A 12,944-nucleotide genomic window follows, 5' to 3' on the forward strand; every position below is an offset into this window, starting at 1 on the left:
CTATCTTCCCATCTTCTTCCATTTGCCAGTCTCTTCTATCTCTTTAAATCATCTCATTTTGTATTTCACCTTAACTTTTCTTTGTTCTTTATAATCTTCTTTTTCTATACTTATCATTTCTCTACAATTCCTTCTAATTGATAATCTGACATATGATGTATCATTATATTTACATACTTGTAACTGATTATATCAAAGTTTACAATTTAATCTATATATTTAGATGTCATAAAAATCATATCTTGGAACCTTAAAGGTTTGGGTTCTCTCATGAAACGTCAATGTGTTTTATCACATATTGTAGGTTTAAAAGGTGATGTTGTTCTATTGCAAGAAATTCATGTGACAAACACTGAAATAACCAAACTACGCCGCCAATGGGGAGGCCATGTTTTTGCATCCCCTGGTTCAAGGAAACGTAATGGAGTTGCTATTCTTTGCCATAAACGTTTAGGTGTTCAACTTGTACAGCAAGATAATGACTCTGAAGGTAGATGGGTTTCAGTGTCTTTATTATTAAAGATTCCTTTAACCATTTTAATGTACATGCTCCCACTAACCAATATAAGCTGTTCTGGCCTCAAATCCTTTCCACTTTGATGACTTATACTGATGAATATTTAATCTTTGGTGGTGATTTTTACATGGTTATGGATCCTTTTATGGATAGACGGTCCACTTCTAGATTCTCACCTTCTTCCACACACACTCAAATTTCCTTCTAGAATATCTTAAAAGTCTCTTGTTGATTCTTTGAGACTATGTCACCATACTCTACCAGAATACACTTATTACTCACCAGTACACTCATCTCAATCCCAGATAGATTATGTTTTTATCTCCAAAGCCCTAACCCAACACATTTCCCAATCAGATATAGGATCTAATGTAATTTCTGATCACACCCCGGATTCTTTAGGTTTGGATTTGTTCCCCCCCCATCAAGGGAACTAAGAGATGGAGATTCAATAATTCCCTCCTATTAGATTCTAAATTTACATCCGCCTTTCTTGATTTTGCAACCATTTTTTTACAGAAAATGAATCCCCACAGATATGTCCTCAACTTATTTGCGATACTTTTAAAGCTGCCTCTAGAGACTTCATTATTTCTTTTGTAGCTCAAAAACGATGAGCATCCTCGCAATCAATGCAATTACTTAATACACAAATTAAAAAATTGGAACATTCCTACTGTTTAACAAACTATCAGTCTGACTTGAACGAACTTATCAAAACCAAACTCTCTTTTAAAAAAATCTCCACAGAATCTGCAAACTTATACTTACTTAAATCTAGTGCCATGTACTGTAGGGCGGAAAATAAGTCTGGTGATCTTCTTGCTAATTATCTCAAGATTAGAGAATAGCGAACTAAAATTGAGTCTATTTTAACCTCATCTAACACTACAGTCCATAAAAATGAAGATATTCAGTTGGAATCCACTAACTTCTATCAAAAACGTTATACCCCTGAATCCCTTTCTCAACCGACTGCTATTTCACAATATTTATCTTCCATTCCTCCACCCTCTTCCCATGTTGTGGATTTTCTTTCCTGGGCAGATGATATACAAATTAAAGATATTCTTAAAGCCATTCAATCTCTTAAAAAAGGGAAAGCTCCTGAGCCGGATGGCTATACAATAGAATTTTACACACATTTTTCTCTTTTTCTTCTTCCCAAATTACATCAGTTATTTTTATTCTTAATAGCATCCCAGAAATCTGAAAGTTTTTTTTAGGAAGAATTGATCTGTCTTCTTCCTAAAGAAAACAAAGATCACACATTATGTAAGAACTATAGACCCATTTCTTTAATTTATTTAGATTATAAGATATTTGTGAAAATGTGCACCCTTCGTTTAGATAATATTCAACCTAAATTAATTGGAAAAGAGCAATGTGGTTTCATTAATGGCCGTCATCTATTTGACAATACTCGCCTCTTTTTTAATGTCCTTAGCAAATCTCAATCTCATAAACAATCTGTAGGGAAGTCAATCCGTTAAATAAAAACACAATATCAAGATGTGTTTGTAATGAGAAGAGTTTAATACAACCTCTCAAGTAACAGGCTTAACAGTTAATGAATCAACATTCCCCTTAGTAATTCCACTCCCATGCAAAACATAACAATTCTAAAGAGAACGCTTTCTTCCACGTGCACAATATGCTCGTGGAAGATAGAAAGCATATGCAACACAATCATTGGCGGCTGTTGCGTTAGATGCTGAAAAAGCGTTCTATAAGGTTCATTGGCGATTTATTTTTTCAACACTTGTTTGGTTTGGTTTTTGCCCCAGGTTCCTTGCTTATGTCGCTTTAATTTATTATTTTGCCAGGTTCTTTATTCTAGCCATGGCCTTGTATATTCCTATTTTCCTCTTCACAGAGGAGTTCAACAAGGCTGTCCGCTTTCTCCACTCTTATTTATTCTAGCATTGGAACCCTTTTTAACCAAAATCTGTTTGAATAATGCTATCACAGGTTTCCCATATGGTGATAAACATCTAAAACTCTCTGCATATGTGGATGCCATTCTTTTATTTATTTCCAATCCGCAAACCTCAATACCGACTTTCTTATCAGAAGTATCAGATTTTGCTTTAGTTTCAGGGTGCAAACTCAATGTTGATAAATGTGAAATCCTTCCTTGAAACAAACATTGCTTTCACGCTGATTTCTTGGCTTCTTCTTTTCATTGGAGCCCAACTAAGATCAAATACCTAGGTTTGTGGTTCACACCTTCTATAAAGGATACTGTTGGGTTAAATTTGAATAATTTACAATTAATTTTAACTACTTCCACAACACACTGGCATCCCCTGTCTGGTTTTATCCTGGTGGGGTAGATTAGACTCTATAAAAATGATGCTAGTTCCCATAATTTTATTTTACTTATCTAATCTTCCAACCAATATTCCCAAAACCAGTATTCTCACAATTTTTATGGCAGAACAAAACAGAAAACCCAGAGTGCATTGCTTCAACAAGCAAGGAAGAACAGAAGCAGCCAGACACCAGAAGCAACCAAGCATAAAGAAGGCCCCGGGACAACACCCGAAGCCCCAGGCCGGAGCAAAGGAGAACAGAACAGCCGCAACCAAGGCAGCACAAATAACCGAGGAGCTGGCAGAGTGCCCCAGAGATCACCAGGAACGACACCAGGAAGCCGAAGAAGGACCAGGCACCGCCCAAGGGACGGGAGAAACAAAGCCAGGAACCAGGAGCACCCGTGCCTCATACCCCAACCAACCACGCCGAAGCCTGGAAGCGGAGGTGCACTACCAGCAATGCAAGCGGAGCACAGGCCACAACCCAACAGCCAGCCTGCAGCGGAGACAAGGCCACCTGAAAAAAAGAAAAGCGGGAAAAAACCCCGCGGCAGGCATACAGGAACCCAGGGGAGCCAACAGGACCCACCCCTAAGCAGCCCTCCAAGGAGCCGGAACACCGACCTACCACCAGCCGGGGGCAGGGAGCTGCAGAGGAACCTGAAGAACGGGGAACAGAAGCGTAACCCCAACCGGCTGCCGCCGAGGAACCGAAAGGTGACCCAGACACAAGAGCAGCAGAGGGCAAGGCGGAAGCAAGCAGGCTGGAGATACCCAAACAACACCGGGAACCCCAGGAGCAAGCACAGACAGAGCCAGGAAAAAAAGGGAACCAGCCACCACACAGGTGACCGGAACCCACGCCAAACTGAGGCAGGCCACCAAATGGAAAGAGCTAAGGCCAACAACACAGAGAAGCAGCCAACGAATGGCAGGGAGAGGAGAACCACCCCCCCAGGCGAAGGAAGCCAGCGCCAAAGCCAAAAGGCAACCGAGGGCCAGCACAGACAAAAGAGCACCAAACCCGGAAACAGGCCAGCACCCCGAACCAGAGGCCAGCCGTGCGAAGTAAGTAGCAGGGGTGAGCAGCAGCAGAGCTCAGAGAAGAGGAGCCCGAGAAGAGGAAGAGGCAGCAGCGGGAAAACCCCATGCAAGCCACCCAACACAGCGCCGCCAACAACCAGCATCCCCACAAGACAGAGGAACGGGGAGAAAAAGAGCCCCGAAGCACACCAAGAGCAGAACCAGGCACCTCCAAGCGACCCAGCAGCAGGCACAGCCACCAACGCACCCCCACCCCTGGAGAGCGACGTAGCAAACCAGCCCTGAGGAGGAGGAAAGCAGCCCAGACAGGAACACACAGAGGAAACACAGCCCCCCAAACCAAGGTGAACCAGGGCAGCAGATGCCGAAAGCAACCAGCACAGCGGGGAAGGAGACCAGGAGGACCCACAGGCACAGCAGGCCACCAGCGAGGAACACCACATGGAACAAATTATCGCCGTGAGGCAGACCAGCCCCCAGGCAACAGGGCACAGCCATAGCATGGAGAGCAACAGCGACCCGCCGAGTAGCCAGGGCAAAAGGCAGGAAGACGCCCAGAACACGCAAAACGCGAACCAAGCGTGCCGGCGAAAACAAACGGAGTGGTTGGCCAACAGGAACAACCAGGCCCCCACCGCCACCGGGCACAGAGGAACACGCAGCCACCCGCCAACAACAACAAACCAACCCCGAAAAGGACCGCGACAGAGGAAGAGAGGGAGAGCGAATGCCATGCAAGAACAAGGCCCCGGGGCAAACCTGCAGCACAGTACAGCAATCCCGAGAAGGACAGCCAGCCAACACATCGCCAAGCCGAGGCACATGGGGAGAGGCAGGAGACAGAATGCAGAGCCACAGCCCTGAAGGCGAGGAAGAAATGAACGTGCCATACCAGCGCTCGGTACCGCACAACAGCAAGTACGTTGTTGAAACAAAGAACAAATAAATCCAGCAAGCTGGACTTACCCGGAGGAGAGGGGCCATCTCCAGGAACAAGACCCCCACCCCAATGGCCAGGACACCAGGCGGAACGAAGAAAATCACCCAGAGAGCAGAGGAGCTTTCGGGACACAACCCAGCCCCTAGCACCAACAGCGGCAGCCTGCAGACATACACTTTAAGGGAAAAAAGCAAAGAAGGGGAAAAAGAGACCGCTATGCGGAACTCACCTGGGAGGGAGGCCGCAACACGAACAAGGCCCCCCCCCACAAGCCCAAGGCGCACCACAGGGACCACAGAAACCACGCCAGGGCCAGGCAGGCAGCCAAAGGCAAACACAGCGCATCTTCCCTGTAGCCACGATCCAGGAAGACGCGCCCCCTGACCCGGTAGAGGCCCGGAGGCCGGCGCACCAGTCGCAAAGGGCCGCATCCAGTCCAGGCCCACGAAGAAACCAGCATCCCAGCAGGCCATAGTATATAGTTGTAGGAAGATGGTTCCTTATATAGTGGACCAAAAATAGGTACGCTGTGTAAAGAGTCCAGACAAACCTCAAAGGAATCCCAGAAGCACATATGACATACCAAATGCTCTTTTTATGGTAGCGCGGGTGAGCAGTTAGGCATATCAGAGGGTAGTGCAATGCATTTCATGAGATGCACACTCAATAAAGTAATCCAACATCAATTTATAAAAATAGCATGTATTTTTATATAAATGTTGATAACATGATCATCAGAATCGGGTAATTACTTTTTGAGAATTTTTTTTTTATAGTTTTGAGAAATGAACAGAGTGCCTTTTCTGGATCAGTAATGTTATATAATGGAGGAAAAACATGTATTGCATTGTTCTTCTGGCCTTGAAGTGAGTATGGGGCAAGGTTCAATTCTACATTAATTGGTCACCTTAGGAGGTTCTGGGGCATCGGGATGCAGAGGCATGTCATGTCATCGGGTATTCAATTCACTTCAATGAGAGAACGGTCCGGTCAGAAAGAGGCTGCAAGGGATAGGGGACCAGTCCGGAGGAACCCACAAGAGGGCTCGACCCTTGAGATCCTAGGGCATGTGGGGACACCTTTGGTCCCCTTCTCCTCAGCTGTGGGGCTCGGGTGCAATGGTGCCTTTTGACGTCAGGTTCGGTGCTGGAGTCACTCGCGGTTAGAGGGGGCCTCCAGAAAGAGGCTGCAGGTGGCGACTGGAAGTCCGGTCTGGGTAAACCTAAGCATGGGCTTAAATCTCGTTGGTTTGAGGACCCTGTTGGTACCATGACCTCCCTTGCCCTTGGGCTCTGGAGCACAGGTGCATAGGTGCTTTGAGGCTTTGGGTGCCAGCAGTCACAGACTTACTCTTTGCTTTTGGTTTCTGCAAAATGGGACAAACAGGATAGCTGGGCCAATCTAGATGTGGGTCTCATTGCCCTGAAGTCCCTCGACATGCAGGTTGGTCTTCCTTGGCATTGGTGTCCGGTCTGGGCACAAAAAGCCTTGGATGCTGAAGATGGTCCAGTACCCTAGGGATTGGTACTGTGTTGCTCCAGTCAGTCCTGGGGTCCCCACACTCGGAGGGAGGATGGATATGACATTTGGGAGCACTGCTACCTCTTCCTGGGGTGCTGCTGCATCGTAGGCAGCAGATCAGTGTTCCATGTCTTGCTTCTTTGGTGCCTGCGGCTGCAGGGGAGTATCTCCTCTACTCCAAGTGAGTTCTTTTAGCAATTTGTGAAGCACTGGCAGCCCTCTGGGATTCCTTGGGGTCTGCACAGCATAGGACAAATCAGTTGCTCCATGAAGGTCGGTTGCAACAGACCGGCTGGTGGGGTTGGCACCAAGTCAGTCATGCTCCTCAGTTCCCACATCAGCAGTCTTCTTCTTCCACTTCTTCTTTTGTGTCCAACGAAATCTCAAGTCCTGGTATAAGAGGGTCCCCTAAATACTCAAGTTAGGGGTGTTTAGGGGAAAGTGAGGGGTAGTAGCCAATGGGTTACTTAGCCCTGTGGGCTCTACACCATCTAGATGACTACATCCTTTGGGGCGTGCCCCAGAATTCCTAATTTCACCACACACAATATGGTGGAATCTCTCAAAAAAAACCACCTTTTTGACCTCAGTATCTAGTTGCTTTTTTTCTCCATCTGGTTAGGCTCTTTCTAAGGTTACATATCGCGCCAGGATACTCTGTAGTAGCAGAGCGCGTAATAAAATATTTTATACATACATACAAGTCACATTCATTTCCAGCTGGTCACCCTAGAGGTGTGTCCAACCTGGCAGGGCACACTCCTCCTACATAGCTACTTTTCCTGTCTGTCCTGGTGCCAGATGGCCCAGGGGAGGAGGGTCGGCATTCTCTGCTATAAGCAAAGCCAGACATGCATATCAATCAATCAAACAGGGATTTGTAATGCGCACTATTCAGCTGTGAGAGGCTCAAGACGCTGGGGGGAGAGGGGTTTTCGGTCAGCTCTGGCTCATCCAAAGAGCCTGGTCTTGGGGATGTTCATGATCGTAGGGGTACGATTCGTACACCTACGATCATGGGGTGAACGAACCGTACCCCTACGGTCATGGGGTGTACGAACCGTACTCCATGATCGTAGGTGTACGAACCGTACCCCTACGATCATGGGGTATTAGAACCGTACCGGGGGCCCGTTTTGCACGCACTTCGAGTCGAATTCTGCTTTTCCGGACATTTTGAGCTCTCGTAAAAAAAGAGTTGTACGGAGTGTTGATGGACGAATCGTACTTGCTAGGTCAGAAAATGACGCTTCGATCCATACGGACATCGCGTTCTGCGTGCTCTGAATGCGATTCGTACGGATTATTGAGTCGTACGGGTTTTGGTACGATTCAGATGGAGAACTGCTTTGGGTACGCTTCATACTACTTCGTACGTACGGGGACGTTTAAGGATATGATTTGTACGGGAAAAATGCTACGTACGGCTATTCGGATGGGATTTTACCAAATCGGAATCGGCCCCCTAGTGTACTTTTTGCATTTAGTTTAAAACTCTATTAAACATGTAAACAAATGAATACCAATTAAAGTATGTATTTAATTAACATATTTTAATAAATCAAGACACTACCCACCCAAACCCCAAATAAACCCCTTAAGAGAAAATTAAAATATAATTAGCTAACAGGTAAACAAATAAATGGCAAATACAATATCAAATAAATCAATTGAAACTATTTTGATATATAATTGAACATAACTTCCCACACAATCTTGAAACATCCCCCAAAAATATTGATTATGACAGTATAATTTGGGAATAATTCAAAATAAATTTGTCAGTAACATATATCATGAAATAAAGACATAATACAGTACAAGAATTATAAAGGTTATTAAAGGAATCTGTATTTCAAGGTGGTCGGTCAAAATATTGATTTTTAAATGTCGACCTACATTAATATTGAGTTTTTAATATCATAGGGACAGATTATCGAAGTCTAGAATATCGTTGACCAGAATATTGAACCCAAGGTAAGTAATATTTTTTTTTATATCGAAGTAATGTCGTAAACAAAAATATTGTTGTCAACAATATCAATTTTTTTGTGTTATGTATTTTAGTATGTATTTGGTATGTATGTTAAACATTTTTTTAATGTATTTTCAAACATTTAAAAATAAATCTTTGGAAATTAGTAATTTTGTTAAAGTAAATTTGCGTTTCAGTATCAGAGCGGGTTGTGGGTTAATAGGGTGGGAAGTAATTTAATCATAATTAATTAATAAATATGTTTATATTAATTCATATTGATTATTAAGTAATTGTTATTAATGAGTTAATTATATTAATTATAATCCATGTATTCATAATTTTTATTTTTTTTTATTAACTAATTTATTGCTAATTAATAATTAATTGGTAATTAATTTTTATTAGGTGATTAATTGATAATTATATTAATGATGTGATTTGTTATGTGTAGCAGGTTGTGGGTTTATAGGGGAATAGGTTGGGAAGTAATTAAATTAAATTAAATTAATTAATGAGATTGTTTTTATTTATTGGTATTTATTATTGATTAATTGTTAATTCATTATTAATTGGTAATGAATTGTTATGAATTAGTTAATTATATTAATTATAATTAATGTAGTATTACTTTTTCATTTATTGTTATTGTTAATTGATTTATTTTTAATGAATAATTAATTGTGAATGATTTTTATTAAGTGATTAATAGATAATTAAATTAATTAAGTGATTATTTTATGTGTAGTGGGTTGTGGGTTTATAGGGGAGTAGGGTGGAAAGTAATTAAATTAAATTAATTACTGACATTGTTTTCATTTATCGGTATTGATTATTAATTATTTGTTAATTCATTAATACTTGGTCATTAATATTTAGGAATTAGTTAATTTATAGTTATATTAATTATAATTAATTTATTATTAATTGTTATTAATTGATTGGTTGATAGTTACATTAATTGTTTTCTTTTGTCTGTGTAGTGTGTTAAAAGGGGAGTACTGTGGGATGAGATTTACTGTTATTTATATAAATATTAATTTTAATTTATTGGTATTCATTAATCATTTTTTAGTAAATTAATTAATAATATGTGATTTTTTCATAATTATTTCGTTGATAAGTATGTTAATTTAACCCCTACGCTATCCAACGTTTTCCTTACTGTTGCAGTCTCTGGAATGTGAATAGTAATTTTTACCCCTACACTATCCAGCACTTTCCCTACTGTTGCACTCACTGGAGTTGGAATAGTAATTTTTACCCCTACGCTATCCAGCGCTGTCCCTACTGTTGCACTCACTGGAGTGGCAATAGTAATTTTTATCCCTACGCTATCCAGCGCTTTCCCTACTATTGCACTCACTGGAGTGGGAATAGTAATTTTTACCCCTCCGCTATCGACCGCTTTCACTTATGTTGCAATATGTGGAGTAAGTGTATATGAAAAGTATTAAGGAGCAGAAAAAAGTCATCAGGGGTTGCTGAAATGGTGCGTCTTCACAACTCCTGATGACTTTTTTCTGCTCCTTATTACGTTTTGCTCTCTACTGATGACGGGCTAAACTCAGAAACACGTGTCTAGAGATAACAGCACTACCTGCACCAACTTTGGTGAAAGACTACAGCAACTTTGAAAGTAAGCGTACTGCATTTACCAAGTTGCAATTGGGTGAACTGTGCTGGGATGAGAGGCAGTGTGCTCCCTCTCCCCCTGTGTTCAAAAGGCTCCCTTGAGCCAACGAGCTAACAAGCTCTCCTGGGATGCACCTGTGTGCCTCTGGAGAGGTACTGTGACCAGTGAAGACTTGGGCACCATTTCAACAACCCCTGATGACTTTTTTCTGCTGCTTAATACTTTTTGCTCTCTACTGATGATGGGATAAATCCAGAAATACATGTCTTTGAAAGTAAGCGTACTGCATTTACCAGAATGCAATGGGGTGAACTGTGCTGGGATAAGAGGCAGTGTGCTCCCTAGCCCCGTGATCATTTTACTGGATGCAGGGAGTAAAAGTTGATGTGTAATTGAAAAGAAAGTGTCCACAGTGAGCAGGACAGCAAGCGGTCCAAGCACACTGGAAGCTGGGGCATCGATGGGGGCAGGCAAGTATTGTGGGAGATCGGCAGCTGACTAGATGAATTAAGGTAGAGTGTTCACAAGGGTGGGGTGGGGTCAACGGAGGCACAGGGTAACAGAGGGTGGGAGACAGAGAAGATTTAGGGAGAGGGGCCCACTTTGGAGGAGGGCTAGCGAAGGCACAGTGATATGGTGGAACGTTAGTGTGGTGACATGGTGCAATGCTGGTGGCAAGGGGAGAAGTGCAGGGGTGCAGCTGTGTCTAACTAGAAGAAGGCTTATCTGGGAACAGGTGGGCACATAAGAACAAATAAATCCAGAATGTTTCATGCACATCACTGGAACTCAGAGGCTCATTATGATGGCAGGTGGACATTAGTCCGCCCGCCATCATAATGGTGATGGGTCCACCCACCTGACGTGCAGTGGTCCCACCAGCCCAACTATTATGCGCCCTCCACACTGGCTGCAGCACCGTCCGCAATGTGACAATGTCATGATCTGTATTTCCATACACAAGGTGGCAGGCACCATATGGTGCCTGCCACCTTGTGCATGGAAATTTAGGGGTGTACCATGGGTACCCCCAGTGCACCCCCTAGCCCCTCCTAGAGAGGGGGCCCACAACGGGCCACCAAAGCCAGTCTACACCTGTCTTTTTGTGGTGGGATTTCCGCTGCAAAAAGACAGGCGGATGGGCTCATGCTAATCACTATGGCGGTGCCTGCATAGCACTGTCGCAATGATGCCCTGGTTCTGGGTTCCACAAGGCGGGTGGAAAAGGACCGCCTTGCGGGACCATGGTGAATAGTCTCTTTGTCCGCCGCGTAACCTATGTGATTCCTAGCGCCATCCTAATTTGGCAGTGGGTAAATCACATTATGATAAAGGGAGGGTCGCCGATCCTCCCGCATCATAATGAGCCCCTCAGTCTGTGTTTTTATGGGAGGAGAGGGCTCTGCCTTTGCCAGTGGTGCTCTCAGGAAAGAGACTTACGGAGTTAACACCCCTGTTGCCAGTGGCTCGACCATCCTCTTATTGGCCTACAGGCAACCCAGAGCTATTTAAAGATAGGCCAGTGCAATTTTTTCAAATTATAGTTTTTGCTGGTCTTTCGTCAAAACTGTGAGATTTTTACAATAGTGACACTTTGGTAGTTTTTTCGTACATCTTAAAATGGCAATGTCCTTGGGGGTCAATCTGTCATTCACAGAAATTAGTAAACCTATGTGGTACATTAGTCCATTAGATTGATAGAAAGCCAATACATTTGTGCAGATTGCCAGTACCTTTTTTATATACGATTTGTTCGACCACTTATATGAACCAAACTAGACACCTGTGGCATAGAAATGATGCCATATGACCCAATGCAAGCCAGATAAATGCTCTCCCTCATATGATTTGGTAGAGAAAACTGCAGTAAGTAGGCGGTAATTCGTTGCACCTACAGCCCTAGAATACATATGCCCCAAGAGACACAATATTCACTATAACGGAACATACTTTCAAGAAACCAAATTGAAATTCACGAATTCTTCTACCTATTATTACATTTGTATGGGTGCACTTATTATTGTGATGGAGTCTATGTTAGTCTCAGTTTGGTAATTTCCTGTTAGAGTGCCAGTTTGCTTTGTACCTTCTCCGGGCCAAAACCGTCAAACTGTAGTTCAGGACTACCACATAAGATGATTACACAATAAGGGACCTCATAATGTAGAGTATCCATTACTCCGTACAGTCAGTGAAAACTCAGTACTTGGGTGGGAGTCAGTGGCACAGGAAGGCATGGGGTTTTCAACACTTACCAATAGTGACCATGGGAAATAGAAGACTCGAGATTTATGTTTACATATTGAATCAACATCAGATGTCTGTGTACTTTCCTTTTGATCTTTCAATCAATTTTTTTTGCAGCTGGGCTGAGCTCTAGTTTTGTTGTTTTTGCTCTCATTATGTGTTTTGGATTAGCACCATTGTAAGTATTTTAATGGCATCAGTTTGGATGTGTTGCTGCCTTTCAAGCCTTTGATCTCTGCAGTACTCAGGCGAGTTACATGTGATGTGGTATAGGAGACAAACAGCCCCATGTCAAAGTGAATCAAAATAAAGATGCTAAGCAGTATGACTATCATTAAAATGAAATATGAAATTCGGGCCCACTGCCCTTCAGGATGTTGGTTCCTGGGTGATTTTGGGTATCTTAATGAGATCTGGTACCATGCATCTGGTGTGATTTTTTGGGGCAGATTAATCAAGGCTTCGCGCTGCTACGGAGTCACAATAAAGTGATGCAAACCAATACATGCATAAAGTGCATGCTCCTCAACTGCAGATCACACTCAGCAGGTTATACAGCCTCATTCTCTCACATTAGTTCGATGTAGTTATTCCCATGGAAACGTGGTTATACAGCTCATCTCATTCCATCATAGATCTACTAGTTCCACCTAGTCACAAGATCATTCGATTAGATAGATCCAAGAAAACGGGTGGTGGAATAGCATGCATCTACCACAATACTCTTTCATTGCACCAATTGGAAA

The 12,944-nt window shown here is 43.0% G+C and overlaps 1 long non-coding RNA gene across 2 annotated transcripts in view; it reads left to right on the forward strand.

Moving 5' to 3' along the window:
- Window positions 1–12,944, forward strand: part of LOC144827737 (uncharacterized) — a 95,232-nt gene that overhangs the window by 61,216 nt on the left and 21,072 nt on the right. Inside the window, exon 4 of one of the 2 annotated variants that reach the window (XR_013610337.1) lies at window positions 8,267–8,317. The exons of the other annotated variant lie outside the window; for it this stretch is intronic. This is a non-coding gene — a long non-coding RNA (uncharacterized LOC144827737). The remainder of the gene's footprint in view (window positions 1–8,266; window positions 8,318–12,944) is intronic. 2 annotated transcript variants of the gene reach the window in all.

The sequence above is a fragment of the Lissotriton helveticus genome, chromosome 4_1, assembly GCF_964261635.1.
Source record: "Lissotriton helveticus chromosome 4_1, aLisHel1.1, whole genome shotgun sequence".
In the NCBI taxonomy this organism is placed as follows: Eukaryota; Metazoa; Chordata; class Amphibia; order Caudata; family Salamandridae; genus Lissotriton; species Lissotriton helveticus.